General features: G+C 43.0%; 2 pseudogenes across 2 annotated transcripts; both read left to right on the top strand.

Moving 5' to 3' along the window:
- Positions 1-337: 337 nt before the first annotated feature.
- LOC110508327 (DNA ligase 1-like) lies at positions 338-17,184 on the top strand (annotated as a pseudogene). The gene is made up of 11 exons (XR_016492955.1): positions 338-434; positions 2,785-2,868; positions 3,140-3,776; positions 3,936-4,088; positions 6,640-6,716; positions 7,077-7,159; positions 7,219-7,339; positions 8,022-8,117; positions 8,402-8,510; positions 8,802-8,856; positions 9,212-17,184. The product of XR_016492955.1 is annotated as a DNA ligase 1-like (transcript).
- LOC149970660 (DNA ligase 1-like) lies at positions 17,007-21,856 on the top strand (annotated as a pseudogene). The gene is made up of 8 exons (XR_016492711.1): positions 17,007-17,018; positions 17,202-17,346; positions 17,638-17,720; positions 19,051-19,196; positions 19,467-19,520; positions 19,634-19,777; positions 20,650-20,742; positions 21,211-21,856. The product of XR_016492711.1 is annotated as a DNA ligase 1-like (transcript).
- Positions 21,857-23,451: the final 1,595 nt, after the last annotated feature.

Here is a 23,451-nt window from a genome sequence, read left to right as displayed (position 1 = left end):
TCTCGTAAAACACAAGTGTAACTTTAAGCAAAACATTAGGAAATTGAGCTGGCTACATTCTTGGCTACATTCTTTCTATGATAAACATTAGCCATATATATATATATATATATATATATATATATATATATATATATATATATATATATATATATATATATATATATGATGGCCATGCATTGTTTTTGTAAAAAAAATACATTTTATATTGTAAACTCGTTTACTTTTGTGGCTGCCAGCCAAATAACGTTAGCAATGCACTTATTTTGCCATCGGATGAAAATGAAGCTATTTTCTGCCGAATGTGTTACACAAATGTATTTTCTGTCTAGGATAAAACGCGACCCCTGTCAATACACAGCTGCACTCACCTGCTCCCGCTTTCTCCATCTGTGTCAAACACATGGCTGGCTCAACTGTTCTGGTGAACTACGGTAAGCTTCAGAATGTGACAGGTGAAATTAACTCCATCTGCTTTTTTCTCCTAAAGTATTGCACAAGTGACTGCGGGTATTTACTTAAACTAGCTACACATATTAAAATGTATTAACTTTAAAGAAATGGTTAACGGTATTGACAAATAATCCCGTGGCTTTTCCCAGATACCCGGATATACGGTGTTTACCGTCCATGCCTATAACTTCCATCGTCAGCTAAGTAAAATACATGAGCCTAAAGTCGACAAATAAAAATGGTAGAAAATGTCTTTTTTCTAATCGCGTTCATCTCTACTCCGCCCGTCTGCCTCCCTTTCTATCGGTCTTGTGAAGTGCAACGTTGTGTCAAATCAATCAACTGGGTCCCACCCAAAGCTGTGACATTGTATCAACTAGCCTATTCCGGGCCAGCAGTTTCCTGCACTACAGCTGTTTTTGCGCAAGGGAAAAGTGTTCAGGTATTTTATGTTTCCACTGGATATATAGGATCATCAGATCGTAATATTTTGCTCTTTCACACAGAGTCTTGGTGATTGTTGAGGCCAGGAGAGTGTTGGAATTATTTTTTTAAAATACTGTGAGGAACTATTACTGTCATTCACAATGAATGAAAAAATACAACTTTGTTGACTTACTGTCGAGGCGAAGAAAAAAATACTGAGAAGCTCAGCTCATTAGTGGTGGTGCGTAAAGACAATCAGAAATCAGAAATCAGACAATCCCAGCAGCGTTGCCGTTTTTGACACTCAAACCGGTGCTCCTGGCAGCTACTACCATACCCCGTTCAAAGGCACTTAAATCTTGTCTTGCCCATTCACCCACCGAATGGCAAACAATCAATGTCTCAAGGCTTAAAAATAATTTGAACTGTCTCATCCCCTTCATCTATACTGATTTGAAGTGGATGATTTAACAGGTGACGTCAGTAAGGGATCATAGCTTTCAGCTGGATTCACCGAGTCAGTCTGTCATGGAAAGAGCAGGTGTTCCTAATGTTTTGTATACTTAATAAAAAATAAAAATATGGTACTGGGCTACCTTCAGACAAGTCCTGTGGGGCTTGTCCTAGAGCAAAACACCATTCCATTAAGGGGTCATATTAGTGTGTAGGCGAAACCGTACAGGCGTTTTCGTGAGAAGACTGAATATTGGGTTGTCTCATGGTCTGACAAACACTGCTGTAGCTCGGCCAACTTCCACCACAGATGTGGAAGACCACTATTGGCGGATGCGGTGGATTGAGATGCATCCCATGCAAAATACCAGATATTTCTAGATTAAACAGACACATTTTGAAGGGGATTTTTTATTATTATGCTAATTAGATTTATTTGGTTCCTACCCTGTCACAATAACGCTTCCCTGGCATTTTCATTAATTGTCACGTCAAACACTATTCAAATTGCCCACTCTTATATTCTAACTATATAATATATTATGCTAATTATATTTCTATGATTCCAACTGTTCACCCAAATGTTTTGCTCTAAATTGCAAGTCAAATCGCAACATTTGGTTAAAAATAAGGCCTAGATTGTTTTTTTCCCCCCCAATTTCGTGGTATCCAATTGGTAGTTAGTCTTGTCTCATCACTGCAACTCCCTTACGGACTCGGGAGAGGCGAAGGTCGAGAGCCGTGCATCCTCTGGAACAACCCAAGCCGCACTGCTTCTTGATACTAGGCCTTAACCCGGAAGCCAGCCGCACCAATGTGTCGGAGGAAACAACGTTCACCTGGCGACCGTGTCAGCGTGGACTGCGCCCGGCCCGCCACAGGAGTTGCTAGTGCGCGATGGGACAAGGACATCCCTGCCGGCCAAACCCTCCCCTAACCCTGACGAAGCTGGGACAATTGTGCTCTGCCCCATGGGTCTCCCGGTATCTCTAGTGGCACAGCTAGCACTGTGACGCAATGCCTTAGACCACTGTGCCACTCAGGAGGCCCTATGGCCTAGATTGTTTGTCCATATCATCCAGCCTACGTGAGTATGGAAATTAACTCAAATGAGTACAAAAAATGCAGACATTGATCAAATGTATTTTTGGTTGAATTGAACAGTATAAAACAGTCAGAATGGAGAAAGACCTATTTGAAATCACTTGTATGTGTTGTCACCCAAGGGTCACACACTACTCATGAAGCAAATGTAGAATACCGGCAATTGTTTTTCAAATACCGTGATATGATATTCTGGCCATATCGCCCAGCCCCATATGCATGTTCATTTCTCAGGGTGCTTCCCTAATGGCAACCTATTCCCTATAAAGTGCACTACTTTTTACCTGAATGTTTTCTTCATTGAGTTGAATACTATACTGTATTAATGTCAGTGTTTTCTCCCACCAGAGAGAAGACGGACCAGGCCCAGTACGACCTGTCCAGACCCAACTACCACCCGGTGGACCACGCCTGCTGGGGGTGGGGACAGAGGTACGTTCAACCCCCTTGTCACAATTCCACACCCCTCTGTTATATACCTCAACCTGGGTCGTGTTCACTAGGTACTAAACTAAAGCAAAGGGGACGAATCGGAGAGGGACTACCTGAACTTGTCCAACAAATGCTTGTTTTAATTTTCTGTTCCAAACTGTTTTGCTACAGTGTGCATTTATGAATACTAAATATTGAACAACCTGCACAATACTTTGATTTACATAATGTCTCTCAATGGAGGTGTTTTGACTCATTTTCTCTTTCACAGGGTCCCTTATTCAGCTGTTGCACGTACCTTTGAGAAGATTGAGGAAGACTGGCAGATAAGGGAAATTTAATATACCTCCGAAGTTGTGACTGTTTGTTCTTGTGTAATTTTTCCTTATACTTCGTCTTACATACTAATTGCATTCCTTTTTTTGCCAGCTTGAGGAGCATTAAAACATTATCAAATCTTCTACGCTCTGATAATCCTCTCTCCAGATGAAATAGTTTTCTTAGCTTTTTCCCTAATGTTTGTGAATGTGGAGCTGGCAGCAACTACATGAGCTATTGGCCCAGTTGCAGGATGCAACCTAACTTATTGAGATGAGTCAGATGGTCTGTGTCCCAAATGGCATCCTATTTTCAGAACCAGAACCCTGGTCAAAAGTAGTGCATTATATAAGGAAGAGGGTGCTTATAAGCTCTGGTCAAAAGTAGTGCCCTATAGGGAGTGATTTGGGACACAACCAGAGTGTGGATGAGTCCAATGTGTGTGCTGAGTTTTCTCTCTTTCTCTTCTTCCTCAGAGGACCTGCTGAGCTGTGTTTACCTGTGTCTCAATCAGTTGGGTCCTGCTTACCTGGGACTGGAGCTGGGAGTGGGAGAAACTGTACTGATGAAAGCTGTTGCCCAAGCAATTGGTAAAGGACATACACTTGTGTGCGTGCACACACAAACTGTTGCCCAAGTAACTGATATGACACACGTACTCAAACACATCTTTGTTATTAATTCTCTTACTTTGCTTTCGGGCTTAGAATTCTATCACATCTTACTGTTTTTATTATCCTTGTTGCCAGGGCGACAGTTGGACAAAATCAAGGCGGAGGCTGCAGAGAAGGGCGACTCTGGGTTGGTGGCGGAGAGTTCCCGTAGCAACCAGAGAATGTTCCAGCCAGCCAATCTGACGGCAGGGGGCGTGTTCAACAAACTGAAAGACATCAGGAACATGAGTAGGAACTCTGAGTTGTCTGTCTTTGTCTGTCTGATGTTTACATGAACATCCTCAATGTTTTTGATACATTTACTGATTAAAAACCAGTCTTCTGCTGTCCAGGAAATGAAATGCTGAGTTGATTTGTAATCAGTCTAGAATTTGATGAAAGGCATGGATTCCATTACGCTTTTTGTCAGTTAGATACTAATATCTAGTGAACATCTCAAATGGCATCCCTATATAGTGCACTACTTTTGACTTGGGCCCTGGTCAAAAGTAGTGCACTATATATAGTATATGCTAAGTATTCATACCCCTTATTCCAAATGTTGTTACAGCCTGAATTCAAATTGATTCATATTTTTTGCTCACCCGTCAACACACAATACCCCATAATGACAAAGGGAAAATGTTTTTATAAATGTTTGCAAATGTATTGAAAATTAAATATAGATATATCATTTACATAATTATTCACACCCCTTTGCTATGGCACTCCCAATTGAGCTCAGGTGCATCCGATTTCCTTTGATCATCCTTGATGTCACTACAACTTGATTGGAGTCATCCTGTGTCCAATTCAGCTGTTTGGACATGAATTTGAAAGACAAACACCTGTCTATATAAGGTCCCATAGTTGACCGTGTATGTCAGAGCAGAAACTATACCATGCTGTCCAAGAAACTGTCCGTAGATCTCTGAGAGAGTACTGTGATGAGGCATATATCTGGGGAAGGGTATAACACAATTTATTATAGTGTTGAAAGTTTCCAAGAGCACAGCGGTCTCCATCATTGGAAAATTGAAAAAATCTGGAACTACCCAGACTCTGCCTAGAGCTGGCCGTTCGACCAAACTGAGCAACAGGGCAAGAAGGACCTTGGTCAGGGAGATGACCAAGGACCCAATGACCACTCTGACAGAACTACAGAGTTCCTTTGGTTATGATGGGAGAACCTTCCAGACTGAAGCCACTTGAGAAACAGGCACATGCTAGCATGTCCAGAGTTTGTAAAAAGGCATGTGAAAGACTATTTTAACCATTTTGCAAAGCTTTGTCTGGAGAAAACCAGGCACAGCACATCCTTACTGTGAAGCATGGTGGTGGCAGCGTCATGCTATGGGGATGCTTTTCACCGGCAGGGACTGGGAGAATGGTAAGGCTGGAGGGGGGAAAAATGAATGTAGCCAAATACAGGCAAATCCTTGATGAGAACCTGCTTCAGAGTGCAAACGACCTTAGACTGGGGTAAAGATTTATTGTTCCAACAGGACAATGACCACAAAAAATACAGCCAAAGCAATGCTAGAATGGCTTCAGAACAAGAATGTGAAAGATTTTGGGTGGCCCAGCCAAAGCAAGACTTAAATCCCATTAAAAATCTGTGGAAAGACTTGAAGATTGCTGTAAGCCTCTCCCCATCGAACTTAAGAGTGTGAAAAAGCTGTAGCGGCAGATCGAACAGTGAGGCAGACAGGATGTTCTGGTGCTCACCTCTCTTAGAGGCTTTTATTTACAAAATTAAGAGGTGCAGGACGAATTGGCTAATACACTTTGTGCAGAAAATAATAAAGAGGGAATTGACAAAGACTTTAATAAATCAAAGATATTCAAGGTATAAACCATTTCCAGCAACAACTCCATGCCTATAACAAATTTAAGGTATGGCTCTGAGCGCTTAAGTACTCTTTCCAAGAACTCCCTTCCGCTAGGAATGTTCTATCATGATATGCCCAAAACGCAGTTCTACCATAGATGCATACAGTAATTTGCCATGGACATATAACATCATAAACAACAATTTTACATAAACACACACTTCCATAACGTCTTCTTTAAGTCACACAATTCACATTCATGACGTAACTCACCCTCGGGATAATTCATCACTTTGGTTAATCCAAAGTTGTTTAATTGTTTTAGTAACTGCCGTGCGCAACTAACACTTGACTTCGGCACTTTTTATGTCAAAGTATTGTTGGCAAACGGAATGCGCAACTCTAACCAACTCTTGTTTTCAGGTTTCTTGGTTATACCTTGAAGAGATACAATAGCCCTTCTCTTACCAATTAGTTTCATTGTCTATAAGTCATGGACATGCGCTCTAAAACAGAGTTTAAGAAAATCTGCAAGTAAGAATGGGAGAAAATCCCCAAATCTAGATGTACAAAACTGATATAGGCATACAAAAGCTGTAGTCGCCGCAAAAGGTGTTTTTGCAAAGTATTGACTCCGGTGTGAAGACTTAATGTAAACGAGAGATGTCTGTATTTAATTTTCAATACATGCGCAAAATTTCTAAACTTGTTTTCAATTTTTCAATTTCGGATATTGTGTGTAGCTGGTTAAGCAAAAAATAATATTTAATCCATTTTGAATTTAGGCTGTAACACAACAAAATGTGGAATAAATCAAGAGCTCTGAATACTTTCTGAAGGCGGGTGACGTTTGGGACATAAGCCCTAGTCCTGTGGTAGTTCTTTGCTCCTTTTCTCTGTATCCTCTTTCCTTTCGCATCCTCTCCTTTCCCACGCTCCCGCTGAATCTCTTGGCGCTCTCTCTGCAGGCCATGAATAAGAAGATTGACATCATCAAAGGTCTCTATGTAGCCTGCCGCTTCTCTGAGGCCAGATACATTGTCAGGTAATCTGCCTTCACTTTACTACTGGTCAACCTGAGCATGTCTCCCAAATGGCTCACTACCTTTGACCAGAGCCCTATTGGCCAGAAGCAGTATACTACAAAGGGAATAGGGTGCCTTTTGGGATGTACTTAGCACCTGTCGGTCTGCACTTAGCACCTGTCGGTCTGCACTCATTACTGGCCTTCTGTTAAAATGTTCATGTCATGCATTTTTGGTTCCAAGCACCTTTTACATTTTTTAAAAATTTGTATTGGTTTAGATGAGGATTTAGAGTGGAGCATGTTTACCATTTTGGGACACACTGATTCACTCTATTGACTGACTATTCCTGATGATGTTTTCTTGTTTGTCCACTCCAGTGTGATGCCCAACTATGATGTCATCATCCCAGTACTGATGGAGGGCATATATGAACTGCCCGACCACTGCAAACTCACCCCAGGTACAGTACTTTGTGTTTGTGTGTGCTGATTTATGACACCCTCCTCTCCCCCACCTCAGGTGTGCCATTGAGGCCCATGCTGGCTCCCCCCCCCCCCCAAAAGGTGTAGGAGAGGGGACGAAGAGGTTCGACGAAGCCGCCTTCACCTGCGAGTACAAGTATGACGGAGAAAGAGCACAGGTGTCTGTTTTCTCACATGCCCACTTACTGTGTGTGTGTCAACTGTGTGCCCTAGTTAGAAAACAGACATGATGCTGTTGGGCTGTGTTAGCCCCTCCCAGTGGAGGCATTGGAGAGAGCAGTGTAACTTCTCATTCTCTATTTATCCTTCCTCAATTTCTCCTAACCTCTCTCCTCACATTCTCGAAGCACATTGGAGCAGAAGATCTGTCTTCCTCCGCTAGAACCTTCTCCAATGTGTTTTGAGGAGGAGGTCGAGAAGATTGAGGCCAGGAGTCAGAAAAATACAATGGAAATTCACTTGAGATTCACCCAGAGAGCAGTGTGACACCTATTCTTTGTGCCTTTAAACTGCAGTGTGACTCCTGAAATGGCCAGCAGATGGAACCCTAAGATGCTGAGATCTGGAGCTTCTGTCATACAGTTGGGCTCTGTCAATTCGTCTTTCTGTGATTCCTAGCATTCTATCTCCTCAAATTATTCTCAACCATATTGAAGTAGAAGAGCTAAGGCCCTTCTTCTCCAGTGGGTTTTGAGAAGGGGGTGAGGAGAGAGGATGCGAGGAAGAATCGATTGAGAAAAATCCTTGGACACGGCCTGTCTCTCTACTCTCCAGATACGATAGGAAACTCACTCACTGTTATTAGTTGAATGATAACTATTGATTATTGTATTTGTGCAGATCCATATTCTGGAGAATGGGGAAGTGCGTATTTTCAGTCGCAACCAGGAAGACAATACGACCAAATATCCCGATATCATCTCTCGTATTCCCACGGTAATAGTAACCCTCAACACTAGCACACTCTGTATGCATCCCAAATGGCACCCTATTCCCTATATAAGGCTCTGGTCAAAAGTAGTGCACTATATAGGGAATAGGATGCATTTTGGGATACACACTCAGCCAGCATCTTAGCCTCTTCATGGTCATAAGCTCACTTCATGAATAATACCTCTCTTTCTCTCCCCTCTTTCTCTCTCCCGCTCCATATTTCTCTCTCCCTCCCTCTCTGCCTTCCCCTCCCCTATTTCTATCACACCCCTCCCTCCCTCCCTCAGGTAAAGAAGGAGTATGGTGTCCTGTGTGCATGACTCTGATGCTGTGTCTTGGGACAGAGAAAATAAACAGATCCAGCCTTTCCAGGTGCTCACCACACGGAAGAGAAAGGTGAGAGGAAAGAGAAATAAGGGGGGGACAATACTCGGTATCCATGGTTTTGGTTTCTGTAATTATTTTCATAACAGCTGGATGGGTGATTAGCCCAGGCAGCTGTGTTCACAAGTTGTCTGCAGTGGTGGTGGATCCTTTTCCTACCATGCTCTCTATGTTCATCAGGTTAGACCTGCCGGGAGTTACCTCTGAGGTGGCCATTGGGGTACACAAGCCCCCTGACTGCAAAAATATACTGAGTGAAGGGGCCAAAATATCTAGGTTTTGAATGCTCTTTTTGGTATGTAGGTGTATGGTCATGTTTAGTTAGGTTGCTGTTGACCTGCTGTATCTCAACGGAGAGGTGAGTTGGGAGGATGATTAAATAAGCATGTCACTGTAAGGTCTACACACCTGTTGTATTCGGCACGTTGATTTGTTGGGAGTTATGGAGTCATGTATTAAGTAAACCTTGTTCCAGTCAGAACGGCCTATCCTTTTTCTGTAGCATGAGGCAGCTTATTGTTCAAGTTTTAGTCTAGTCTTATTCATTTTGACTGAAATATCATGAAGTCTTAGTCGAGCACATTAAATGACAAAAAAAATTGCCTTATTAACCTTTAGTAAACACATCACTGACTTCCATGTGCACAAGCATGCATGGTCTTGTCCTACATCTTTCTGTATAACATCCTATTGCATGATTCTCTTCTCAACAGTGAAATTGCCAGAAGAATGCATTTATCTGCAGCAGATGATAAAATCACACCCCTTGTCAGGGCTTCAGACTAACATTTCCCAGAACTTTTTCAGTTGGTTGCACCAGCCCATGATTCGTACCAATTTTTTTCCACAGCGTCACGCAATAGAAAAACGTGTAATTGAAGTCATTCACAGTGCTTTAGACTGTAATAGACTACTGAGATGGTAGGCTTTTCGAGAAAGAAGTTGTTTCATCTAACATGTCCAAGCAGGAATGCATGATTCCACATATGTTGATGTGCTACCTAATCCAGTGTCTGTCATTAATTGTGGGTTGACAATAGAGTATTGTTTTTATTTTTCTATTAAAATAGGCCTCCAGAATTTTCTGACTTGTTGTTCAATAGAGAGTCATTTGCCTTAATCGTTATGTGCACTAATATCATAGGCTAATTTAGTTTGGGGTTAATTCACCACAGGAAGTAAACTCAAATTTACTTGCATGACTGCATGACAACTCATGTATGAACAACTTTATGTAGATTCAACTACATAGATTGCTAACCCTAAATATAATACCCACTGCTAGTGTCCCTTGTGGCTCACTTGGTAGAGCATGGCACTTGCAACACCAGGGTTGTGGGTTCGATTCCCACGGGGGACCAGTATGAAAATGTATGCACTCACTCAATGTAAGTCGCTCTAGACAGTAAATGTAATGTCCTAAACGTTGTAGCTTGCAACCCTATGCGCTCGGAATTGCATGCTTCGCATAGAATAATCAAATGTATTGGTTGTAAAATAGTTGCTTTTGAGCTCAATATTAAGAGATGACAAATATAAATTACACCCACAGAAAGCTGAGAACAACAGTAGTTGCTTCCAAAGATATGAATTTCCCAAATTGGATTTTTAAATGTTCTACAATCAGAAGCTTTTTTCTCTCTCCCGTAGCGCACATCAAGTGGCTCGCTCATCACAGCAGCAGGCCCCATGGAAACATGCCCAGGGGCTGGGAATACAATTTCATTACTGGAACCATGAGGATAATGCACTTTACTGTTTGACCAAATCATGGTTTTAGCAGCCAAAAAATAGGACATTTTTAAACTTTAGAGTGGGGTGACCATGTAATGAATTTTCAGCTTCCACTGATGCAACCAATAAAAAATGTAACTCACACAGTCAAGTTAAAGGGTCACAAAATGTGACTAAATGGCTGCCGTCTAGAGCCCTGCCTCTTGACATATTGTAGATGTATTGTAATCAAAGTTAAGCCTTACAATTCTACTAATGTCATGCATGCTTTTGATTGGACCAAACAAATGACACAAAAAAGCTCTCAATCTCTCAACTCTTGTCCAGTCCATTTACTAGTCAGATTTTAGTCACACAGATAATTTAATCTAGTCTTGTTTTTGTGAACCGAAATGAGAGATCTTTTTCATTTTATTTTTTTCCCCTCGATTTATTTAGTAATCTTGTCAATTGCCACTGACTCAAATCATGTTGTGTTGTTTACATACACATGCTTAGCAGATGTTATTGCGAGTGTAGTGAAATGCTTGTGCTTCTAGTTCAGACAGTGCAGCAATATCTAACAAGTAATCTAACAATTCCACAACAACTACCTAATACACACAAATCGAAGTAAAGGAATAAGAATACATAAATATATTGATGAGCAATGACAGCGGCATAGGCAAGATGCAATAGATGGTATAAAATACAGTATGAAGATATGAGATATTATGCAAGATATTTCAACATTATTAAAGTGACTAGTGATCCATTTATTGAAGTTTCCAATGATTTCAAGTCTGTACATAGGCAGCAGCCTCTCTGAGTTAGTGATGTCTCTTGAGATACAAGCTGTTTTTCAGTCTCTCGGTCCCAGCTTTGATGCACCTGTACTGACCTCGCCTTCTGGATGGTGGCGGAGTGAACTGGCAGTGGCTCGGGTGGTTGTTGCCCTTGATAATCTTTTTGGCATTCTTGTGACATCGGGTGCTGAAGGTGTCCTGGAGGGCAGGTAGTTTGCCCCCAGTGATGCATTGTGCAGACTGCACAACCCTCTGGAGAGCCTTGCGGTTGTGGGCGGTGCAGTTGTCATACCAGGTGGTGATACAGCCCAACAGGATGCTCTCAATTGTGCATCTGTAAAAGTTTGAGGATTTTAGGTGACAAGCCAAATTTCTTCAGCCTCCTGAGGTTTAAAAGGCGCTGTTGCGCCTTCTTCACCACGCTGTCTCTGTGGGTGGACCATTTCAGATTGTCCATGATGTGTACGCAGAGGAACTTAACATTCCACCTTCTCCACTGCTGTTCCGTTGATGTGGATACGGGGGTGCTCCCTCTGATGTTTCCTGAAGTCCACGATCATCTCCTTTTGTTGACATTGAGTGAGAGGATGTTTTCCTGACACCAAACTCCGAGTGCCCTCACCTCCTCCCTGTAGGCTGTCTCGTCGTTGTTGGTAATCAGGCCTACCACTGTTGTCTGCAAACTTGATGATTGAGTTGGAGGCATGCATGGCCACGCAGTTGTGGGTGAACAGGGAGTACAGGAGAGGGCTCAGAACGCACCCTTGTGGGGCCCAGTGTTGAGGATCAGCGGGGTGGAGATGTTGTTTCCTACCTTCACCACCTGGTGGTGGCCCATCAGGAAGTCAGGGACCCAATTGCACAGGGCGGGGTTGAGACCCAGGGCCTCAAGCTTAATGATGAGCTTGGAGGGTACTTTGGTGTTGAATGCTGAGCTATGGTCAATGAACAGCATTCTTACATAGGTATTCCTGATTTCAAGATGGGTTAGGGCAGTGTGATGGCGATTGCATTGTCTGTGGACCTATTGGGGCGGTAAGCAAATTGAAGTGGGTCTAGGATGACCTGCATGGTAGAGGTGATATGATCCTTTAGTCTCTCAAAGCACTTCATGATGACGGAAGTGAGTTCTACGGGGCGATAGTCATTTAGTTCAGTTACTTTTGCGTTCTTGGGTACAGGAACAATGGTGGCTATCTTGAAGCATGTGGGGACAGTAGACTGGGCTAGGGAGAGATTGAATATGTCTGTAAACACACCAGCCAGCTGGTCTGAGCATGCTCTGAGGACGCAGCTAGGGATGCTGTTTGGGCCGGCAGCCTCACGAGGGTTAACACGTTTAAATGTCTTACTCACGTCGGCTACGGAGAAGGAGAGCTCACAGTCCCTGGTAGTGGGCTGCGTTGGTGGCACTGTATTATCCTCAAAGTGGGCAAAGAAGGTGTTTAGTTTGTCTGGAAGCAAGACGTCGGTGACGTGGCTGTTTTTTGTATATTTTTGTAGTCTGTGATTTTCTGTAGACCCTGCCACATACGTCTCATGTCTGAGCCATTGAATTGTGACCCCTCTTTGTCTCTACACTGACATTTTGCTTGTTAGATTTCCTTCCCTATGGAATAACTACACTTTTGTATTCAGCCATATTCCCAGTCACCTTTTCATGGTTACATTTTGATTTTATTTCACCTTTATTTAACCAGGTAGGCAAGTTGAGAACAAGTTCTCATTTACAATTGCGACCTGGCCAAGATAAAGCAAAGCAGTTCGACACATACAACAACAGAGTTACACATAAAGTAAAACAAACATACAGTCAATAATATAGTAGAAAAATAAGTCTATATGCAGATAAGGGAGGTAAAGGCAAAAAAAAGGCCATGGTGGCGAAGTAAATACAATATAGCTAGTAAAACACTGAAATGGTAGATTTTCAGTGGAAGAAAGTATAGGTAGAAATAATGGGGTGCTAAATAAATAAATACAGTAGGGGGAAAGGTAGTTATAGATGGGCTATGTAGAGGTGCAGTAATCTGTGAGCTGCTCTGACAGCTGGTGCTTAAAGCTAGTGAGGGAGAAGTGTTTCCAGTTTCAGAGATTTTCGTAGTTCGTTCCAGTCATTGGCAGCAGAGAACTGGAAGGAGAGGCGGCCAAAGGAAGAATTGGTTTTGGGGATGACCAGAGCGATATACCTGCTGGAGCGTGTGCTACAGGTGGGTGCTGCTATGGTGACCAGTGAGCTGAGATAAGGGGGGACTTTACCTCTCAGGGTCTTGGAGATGACCTGGAGCCAGTGGGTTTGGCGACGAGTATGAAGCGAGGACCAGCCAATGAGACCGTACAGGTCGCAGTGGTGGGTAGTATATGAGGCTTTGGTGACACAACGTATTGCACTGTGATAGACTGCATCCAATTTATTGAGTAGGGTATTGGAGGCTATTTTGTAAATGACGTCGCCGAAGTCGAGGATCGGTAGGATGGTCAGTTTTACAAGGGCATGTTTGGCAGCATGAGTGAAGGATGCTTTGTTGTGAAATAGGAAGCCAATTCTAGATTTAACTTTGGATTGGAGATGTTTGATGTGAGTCTGGAAGAGGGGGATGACCGCAGCTGCTTTCCAATCTTTGGGAATCTCAGACGACATGAGAGGTTGAACAGGCTAGTAATAGGGGTTGCAACAATTTCGGCAGATAATTTTAGAATGAAAGGGTCCAGATTGTCTAGCCCAGCTGATTTGTAGGGGTCCAGATTTTGCAGCTCTTTCAGAACATCAGCTGACTGGATTTGGGAGAAGGAGAAATGGGGAAGGCTTGGGCGAGTTGCTGTGGGGGGTGCAGTGCTGTTGACTGAGGTAGGGGTAGCCAGGTGGAAAGCATGGCCAGCCGTAGAAAAATGCTTATTGAAATTCTCAATTATAGTGGATTTATCGGTGGTGACAGTTTCCTATCCTCAGTGCAGTGGGCAGCTGGGAGGAGGTGTTCTTATTCTCCATGGACTTTACAGTGTCCCAGGCTATATCTGTTCCTGGTTCTAAATTTCTTGAATGGGGAATGGCTATTTTTTAAATTTAATTCAATTAAATTTTTTACCCTTTTTACTCCCCAATTTCGTGGTATCCAATTGTTTTAGTAGCTACTATCTTGTCTCATCACTACAACTCCCGTACGGGCTCGGGAGAGACGAAGGTTGAAAGTCATGCGTCCTCCGATTCACAACCCAACCAAGCCGCACTGCTTCTTAGGGTTAGGGTTAGCCAGCCGCACCGATGTGTCGGAGGAAACACCGTGCACCTGGCAACCTTGGTTAGCGCGCACTGTGCCCGGCCCGCCACAGGAGTCGCTGGTGCGCGATGAGACAAGGATATCCCTACTGGCCAAACCCTCCCTAACCCGGATGACGCTAGGCCAATTGTGCGTCGCCCCACGTACCTCCCGGTAGCGGCCGGTTACGACAGAGCCTGGGTGCGAACCCAGAGTCTCTGATGGCACAGCTGGCGGGCATGCTTATTTAAGATGGTGAGGAAGGCATTTAAAAAAAAACAGGCATCCTCTACTGACAGGATGAGGTCAATATCCTTCCAGGATACCCCGGCCAGGTCGATTAGAAAGACCTGCTCGCTGAAGTTTTTCAGGGAGCGTTTGATAGTGATGAGTGGAGGTCATTTGACCGCTGACCCATTACGGATGCAGGCAGTGATCGCTGAGATCTTGGTTGAAAACAGCAGAGGTGTATTTAGAGGGCAAGTTGGTTAGGATGATATCTATGAGGGTGTCCGTGTTTACGGCTTTGGGGTGGTACCTGGTAGGTTCATTGATAATTTGTGTGAGATTGAGGGCATCAAGCTTAGATTGTAAGATGACTGGGGTGTTAAGCAATGTTCCAGTTTAGGTTGCCTAGCAGCACGAGCTCTGAAGATAGTTGGGGAGGAAATGAGTTCACATATGGTGTCCAGAGCACAGCTGGGGGCTGAGGGTGGTCTATAGCAGGCGGCAACGGTGACTTGTTTTTTGAGAGGTGGATTTTTAAAAGTAGAAGTTCAAATTGTTTGGGTACAGACCTGGATAGTAGGACAGAACTCTGCTATCTCCAGTAGATAGCAACACCGCCCCCTTTGGTCGTTCTATCTTGTCTATCTTGAATGTTGCAGTTAGGGATGAGGATTTCAGAATTTTTTGTGGTTTTCCTAAGCCAGGATTAAGACACGGCTAGAACATCCAGGTTGGCAGAGTGTGCTAAAGCAGTGAATAAAACTAACTTAGGGAGGAGGCTTCTAATGTTAACATGCATGAAACCAAGGCTATTACGGTTACAGAAGTCATCAAAAGAGAGCGCCTGGGGAATAGGAGTGGAGTCAGGCACTGCAGGGCCTGGATTCACCTCTACATCACCAGAGGAACAGAGGAGGAGTAGGATAAGGGTGCGGCTAAAAACTATGAGAATTGGTCGTCTAGAACGTCCGGAGCGTAGAGTAAAAGGAGGTTTCTGGGGGCGATAAAATAGCTTCAAGGTATAGTGTACAGACAAAGGTATGGTAGGATGTGAATGCAGTGGAGGTAAACCTAGGTATTGAGTGATGTTGAGAGGGATATATTGTCTCTAGAAACATAATTGAAACCAGGGATGTCATCGCATGTGTGGGTGGTGGAACTGAAAGGTTGGATAAGGTATAATGTACATGGTAGGATGTGAATACAGTGGAGGTAAACCTAGGCATTGAGTGATGATGAGAGACATATTGTCTCTAGAAACATCATTGAAACCAGGTGATGTCATCGCATGTGTGGGTGGTGGAACTGAAAGGTTGGATAAGGTATAATGAGCAGGGCTAGAGGCTCGACAGTGAAATAAGCCAATAAACACTAACCAGAGCAGCAATGGACAAGGCATATTGACATTAAGGAGAGGCATGCTTAGTCGAGTGATCATAAGGGTCCAGGGAGTAGTGAGGTTGGTTGGGGTCACGGTGATTCAGACAGCTAGCCGGGCCATCGGTAGCAAGCTGGCAGAGGATGGAGGTCTGTTTTTAGCCACCTCGTGCGTTTCCGTCGGTAGATTAGTGGGGCTCCGTGTGGTAGAGGGGACCAATCCAATTGGCAAAATAGATATAGTTATAGTGACCCAGGAAAAATTGACCGATAGATCTATTCAGATAGCAGCCGATAAGACGGCTAACGATTAGCGGGCCGCAGATGGGCGTTCAGGTAACGTTGCGACGGAGGGTCCAGTTGGATAACTCCCTCGGGCAGATAACGTTGGTAGTCCAGTCGTGAAGCCCCGGTGGGGCTCCGCATCGGCAGTAAAACGCGTCCGGATAGGTGATTGTAGCCCAGGAGTGGCTGATGGAACTCTTCAGCTGGCTAGCTCTGGAATAATTGATGTTTGCTCCGGGATCGACGTAAGCCAATAGTCACACGGATAGCAGTTAGCTAGCTGCGTGATCCAGGTGTAAATGTCCAGAGCTTTCGGTTGAAATCTGGGGGTATGGAGAGAAAAATAGGTCCGGTATGTTCTGGTCTGAGTCGCGTTGGAAATGTGGTGGTTCTCGCGTTCAGATTTGTGCGAATGCTGCCATCTATCTACGGTTTCTGGTTAGGGTAGGTTTTCATAGTCACAGTGAGTACAACATCTCTTTTACACTTCCTTATAAACTCACTCACCGACTCAGCGTATATGTTGATATTATTCTCTGAGGCTACCCGGAACATATCCCAGTCTGCGTGATCAAAACAATCTTGAAGCATGGATTCCGATTGGTCAGACCAACGTTGATCAGATTTGTCAAAAGGAGAGTGGGGGAGGGCCTTGTATGCATCGCCTAAGTTAGAGTAGCAGTGATATCCAGTGTTTTCCAGGGCAGGTGCTACAGTCAATATGCTGATAGAATTTAGGTAGCCTTGTTTTCAACTTTGCTTTGTTAAAATCCCCAGGTATAATAAATGCAGCCTCAGGATATGTGGTTTCCACTTTGCATGAAGACCAGTGAAGTTCCATGATGGCCGTCATGGTATCGGCTTGAGGGGGAATATACACGGCTGTTACAATAAACACATAGGTGTGAGACTAATATTTTCGCCACTTTTCGTTGACAAAATTAACAGAGGTACACCCCCTGCACAGGATGCTAGTGTAATATATTAGACATTGATTCTAATGTTTGCAATTTCAGTGGTGTGTGTGTGTGTCTCAGTCTCTGGTAAAGCGGCCCCTGTCTCATCACCGGGCCCTACTGAAGGAGAGCTTCGAGGAGAAGGAGGGAGAGTTTGTGTTCGCCCGCGCTATTGACTCAGACAACACAGACACCATCGCTGAGTTGATGGAGTAGTCTGTTCGAGGTGTGTTTGTCAGTGTGGGATCGGTCTATTTGCTGTGTGTGTGTGTGTGGGAGGGAGGGAGAGAGACGGGAGCCAACCATGTGTTTGTGGGAGGTCAATCCTGTCTTCTGTGATCTCCTTCTCTCCTGAAGTTGGTTATTAATGAATGTCTTAGGCTGTGTCCCAAATGACACCCTATTCCCTATGGGCCCTGGTCACAAGTATTTGCGCTATACAGGGAAGGGGGTGCCATTTGGGATGTATTCTTAATTGTATGTCCTCCTGTGGTGTGATTTTTGGTTGAATCCTCAGACTCCTGTGGGGGACTAATGGTGAAGACTCAGGAGAAAGATGCAACTTATGAAATTGCCAAGCGCTCTCACAACTGACTCAAGGTACACACATGCACGCACACGTATGCACCAGGGGTTCCTAAACTTTTTTGACCCACGACTCCATTTTGATATGTGAAAATTCTCGCATCCCAACCGTGTGGGAAAATAAATATATGTGATTTAACAGCCAAAGTTAACTTTTATTTGGGGCTATGGTAGTCAATTGGAAAACATTCTAACCGTATTTTTGAATTGTCTTCTCAACTCCCCATCACATACTTCTGATGTGGGGCTATGAGTCATTTGCAAATGAGTCTGAAAAAATGTATCTTATCTCACCACAACCAATGAGATGAGATGGGTGTTCTTGATGGGTGTGCTTGATGCATGTCGCGTTAGCGCTTCTCAAAGTCAGCGGGCGTGGTCTACAGTGCGCACCTCATCTCTGGTTTTAATGCGAACCAGCGTGTGGTTTGATGTAGTTTACAATCGAAGTTACTTGCTACAGTATATCTCTGAGTTCTGTGCTCAGCTCTTTTGCCGCCAGTTGCTCTCGGGTTATCATACAACGCATTCATATAGCAGAGGCAGACACATTCATAACTAGAGAGCAGAGACCTGACCTCCGTCCCGTGATGGATGGAGCCACATCTGTGCAAAAGCCAGCCATTTGATCCCATATGGAATCTGTTAGCCACGCAGCACACTGAACATCCCCTGTGCCGTTTCATGCTCGGTAATGGTGAGACAGAACATTGTGTCCTCGCGAATAGCATCCCCCGACATCTATAGAAAACAAGGCAATTCATGGGCATCTCAGCTCTCATAACTAACGTCCGTTTGGAGTTGGGGTCATTCAGTCAGTTTCTTCTTCATTGCTAGCAATAGCATGAATGATTTGTTTAACAGTGTTGTCTGGCAAAGGTATTGATGTGAGTTTCTGTGACTCTGCCTCCCCACACATTGTTTACACCGTATCTATTGCGGCCGGTAAATTTGAAGTCTCTGCAATAGTGTGTGGTTTCATGGCGTATCGGGCCTAGTCATTCACTGTGGGAATGATTCAAGTGCAACGTGTGGCCTTCAAGTGTGGCCTTTTCTCAGGATCAAGGGCACTCTGGTTGAATTTGATTTTCATCATTTTCATTTAGATTTTTACGATGAACCACATTACAATGATTTGAGATACAAAGATGATATTATATATTTTTTGTATTTTGTTGGGGAGGGGGGTGGGGGGTTTGGAAATCCTCCCGCGACCCCATTTTCATATCAGGCAACCCCACATGGAGTTGGCAACCACTGGTATACATACACACACACACACACTTACTCTCTATCATATCTACTCGCATGAAAACCTACCATTCATCCCTGTCTCTCTGTCTAGCTGAAGGAGGACTATCTGGATGGGGGACAGTGGATCTGTGTGTGATTGGAGCATATCTGGGGAAGGGCAAGAGAACAGGGACCTACGAAGGATTCCTGCTTGCCCCCTACGATGAGGACAATGAATAGTTCCACTCAGTCTGCAAGGTCTGTCTGTGTGTGTGTCAGGGGTGTCTTTGTATGTCTGCGTATGTCTGCTTATGTCTGTGTGTACCTCCTTGCCTAGGAGGTGACTTTTTGTCTTTCTCTGTCTCGGTTGGTTTGTCTCTCTGAAAGGTGAGAGTGCCTCAGTCCAAACAGGATAAAGGTATTTTGCACAGGGAATTCTTTCACAATTCTTTGTTATTCTGCTCTGCTAAATGTCTCATCTGGCTTACAACAGGGGGATATATTTTTCAGGTTATTTTGTCTTTGCAGATTGGGACAGGTTTCAAGGATGAAGATTTGGAGCAACAGTACAAATTCTTCAAGGTACAGTACAGAGATATTTGTGTTCTATGCTCGTTTGATGCGAAGCGCATAGTTTCTTGAAGCGAATCTGCCAAATGTCTTTAGACCCAATTAACTATGAAGGCATTTTCCAGGAGCACATTTTGCCCAAGCCCCACCCCTAGCATCGTGTGGACCTATCAACAGAGCCTGATGTGTGGCTTGATGCCGTGCAAGTATGGGAAGTGAAGTGTGCAGACCTATCGCTGTCGCCAATCTACAAGGCTGGCATGGGATTGGTTAGTAGAACTAGTCCTTGTACACTGGCTCATCAGTACTAATAATATTTGGATTTCAAGCCAGTTTAAAGTCATTTGGAAGTTAATAATTTGATTCAATGCAATTTCATCTTTGAGGGCCAGCCAGTAAAGCAACCACAACAGAATCTTTAACTCAATAATCCCCTCTGCAAATCTAAAATGTTTAGGTCTCAGGATGTTGCGAAATTTCTCTGGTACATTTTCACATTTTTTATGTCTCAAATTTCTCATGATGATCATGACACTTTTTTTTTCTTCCCCTTAAAAACTATATTATTTAAGAGAGACCTACAATGAAGCGACCATGTTTACCCATAACTTAAAAACGCACTCGTATAGGCCTAAGTCAAATATTTAGGCAAAATCTCAGGACCGTATTCAGTCTGAGTAGCAGTGCTGTCCAATTCACCACTTCTACTCCAAAGCTCTTTGTGGATATGGGTCCTAATCTGTGCTTTGAATTAGTACTCAACAAAGCTGTGATATCATGGTACTATGTTAGATTAAATAAAGAGATGCCATCTTTGAATCAATAGTTCTTCAACCTCCAGTCTTTTGGTGCAGGGTTTAAAAAGCATATTAACTGTGAAAGGAAAACCCACAATAGTCTTCCGTTTTAAAGCCTTTAGTGGCAGCAAAAGTCAGACAAGTTTAGGTGAAAAGATGATTCCTAGCTTTTCTTTGGCACTGGTCTTCTCCCAGTGTGACCTAGAGAAGAGCTTCAACCGCTTGCTCAGGTTAGGGTAAGGGCTAGTGTTAGTGGATAGTTGTTTGAAGTGTTGACAAACCATCTATTCGGAACTATCCGAATACTGTTACTGGCGATTCATGTTTTTTCTCCTCTCTCCCAGTGTGACCCAGAGAAGGGCATCTCTCTTCGGTTCCCACGCTTCCTGAGGATCCGAGATGATAAAAAGCCAGAGGATGCAACTTCAGGAAGACAGGTAGTTGATTACACTGCTGTGACAGTGTATCTCGTAGTTCCGAATTTCTCTGGTTGCATTCCCAAATGTTTTTCTATGCAGGTTGTCCAATCAAAAACGGGTATTTTGACAAATGGGTCAACTCAATGGTTCAAACCTCATTCCCCTATCATAATCAATTCAAAAGTTATTGGAGTTTTTACCCTTGTAGAATGGCCAAAATTAGGGTGAGTAAATCAAAATAATTGCACAGCATCTGCTTCTTTTCTTTCATTCTAGATCTATGCTTCCCTCCTCTGTGTTTCAGCTTCTCCCACATATATACACACAGTACATTTTATTCCACCAATTTTGATATTCTGTGTTTATCCCCCTGTAATTTGATATAAATTGGCCCTCGTACCATCATGGCCACCTTATCCTCAGCTTCCAATTGGCTCATTCATCCCCTCTCCCCCTCACTGATTTCTTTGTTCTGTCCCATTTCAGATTGCTGATTTGTACAGGGAGCAGCAGGTTGTTCAGAATCAGGGAGACAAAGCTGACCTTGAGGACTACTACTGACCTCATCAACGGACCGGCCAGTCGCCAATGACTCGGGTGAAATCTCAATTTGTACATATATAAAATAAATGCTATGGTAAACTTGAACAAGGCTCTGTCGATGCAATTAAAAAAATTTAAAAAAAACATATATTTTATATTTTTTAACTCTGCACAGCAGTGTCTATATCCAGGTGCTGGTTTAGGCTCTGCCAATGTCATTATAATCAACATTTTGTGTGTGTTGGTGTTGAGCCTAATGCTCATTTTTGTAAACGTATACTTAACAGTATAAATAAAATATGTCTTCCCCAGTTTTCAATGACACAAATAAATCACACTAATGACAATGTGAATAAAGGCTTTGCTAATTTTATAATATCAAACATATTGGGTGTTGATTTTATCCTGTCCTAAGCTTAATTTTACCGATTGATAGTGTTGGTTTCCCAGACACAGTTTAAGCCTAGCCCTGGACTAAAAAACACTTATGCTTTTTAATCCTGTTCTAAATTTCATCTGTGTTCAGGAAACCGTCCGATACAGTATTGAGAACACCAAGACATTGAAGACCTTCATCTTCGGTATTCACTTGTAATGCATATCTCAGTAACACTACCTGAAACATGCAGGTATGCTTTAAAACTTGTTCTAAGCATGTATGAGCCATTATCCTTTTGTCTTAAGGTTTATCATTCATGCAGTGAGTGAAATGAAGATCCCTTTATGGTGTCCTATGAGCCACCTGGTGCAATAAGGATGAGGTGCTGAGAAGAGTTGAATAACACATACATAATCCTAGCAGTACGCAGAGACTTGAATACTGTCGAGAAGTCAACAAAGCTCTAACTTCCCCCTAAGTACCTCTCATTCTTACAGCTTCAGTCCAGTATGGTGTGCATCCCAAATGGCTGCCTATTTTTGTCATAGTGCACTACTATAGTGAATAGGGGGCCCATTTAGGATGCCCCCAACCAACGTCAGAATGTAAGGATAAATGCCCTTCTGTTTTTCCCCATCACAAATAGTGTAAAGTCCTTAAGTAGTGTAGTTTAAAGTATTTTTACTTTTACATTTTTTGGGGGGGATCTTTACTATTAATATTTTTGACTACTTTTACTTCACTACATTCCTCAAGAAAAAAAAAAACTTTTTACTCCATACAGTTTCCCTGACAACCAAAAGTACTCATTTACATTTTGAATGGGTAGCAGGACAGGAAAACTGCAAAATTCATGCACTTACTCTATCAAGAGAACATCCCTGGTCATCCCTATTGCCTCTGATCTGGCGGACTCACTAAATGTGTTGGGAGTGTGCCCCTGGCTATCTGTAAATAACAAGAAAATGGTGCCTTCTGGTTTGCTTAACATAAGTCATTTGAAATATTTGTACTTTTACTTTCAATACTTAAGTATATTTTGCCAATTACATTTACTTTAGATACTTAAGTATATTTAAAACCAAACCCTTTTAGACTTACTCAAGTAGTAATTCACTGGGTAACTCACTTTTACTTGAGTCATTTTCTATTAAGGTATCTACTTTTATTCAAGTATGACAAGTGGGTGCTTTTCCACCACTGCTGCTCGCATTGATTGTGTCCTTGGAACTGAAGAGGTTAATTCTAGTCTACCCAATAGGCCTTACAAAAATATCCCGACTCTAGGTTACAAATATTGACAATTCCTCTCTTACAAATATTACAGTACACTACAGTGTGTAACAGTACACTGTGACATCTCAACAGTTCACCAGAGTCAAATTAACACTCCCACACAAAACAAGATTCCCTGCAGAAACATTGCAACGAGACATGCGATTTCTTTAAGACGTGTTATTATGCAGAATATCAGTGTAACGTTTCTAAATGTACGGTGTATGTGCAGAAGAACAAGGACGAAGCAAGGAGAGCGTCTGGTACATTATAAAATGCAAACGGGTTGACAGCTCAAGGAGCAGTGCAAAACAGATGCATTTCCCAGCCTGCATTAGATGATGAAACTCCACAAGTCAGTAGACGGAATCAAGAATCAATCCACTACAAGAAGACTCAGGCCAGAGAAGAGAGTCAAGGACACATGGTCATTATAGGAAGTAAAGAGGATTGTAGCGTTCTGGGAAGCTAGTTAGATGCCATACATGGTGTTTGTGTCTGAAATGCCACCCAATTCCTTACATAGTGCA

Source organism: Oncorhynchus mykiss, chromosome 28, assembly GCF_057628025.1.
Source record: "Oncorhynchus mykiss isolate SJ-2025 chromosome 28, ASM5762802v1, whole genome shotgun sequence".
Taxonomy (NCBI): Eukaryota; Metazoa; Chordata; class Actinopteri; order Salmoniformes; family Salmonidae; genus Oncorhynchus; species Oncorhynchus mykiss.
The sequence above is the reverse complement of the archived record's forward strand: the minus strand, read 5'-3'. Positions and strand labels throughout refer to the sequence as shown.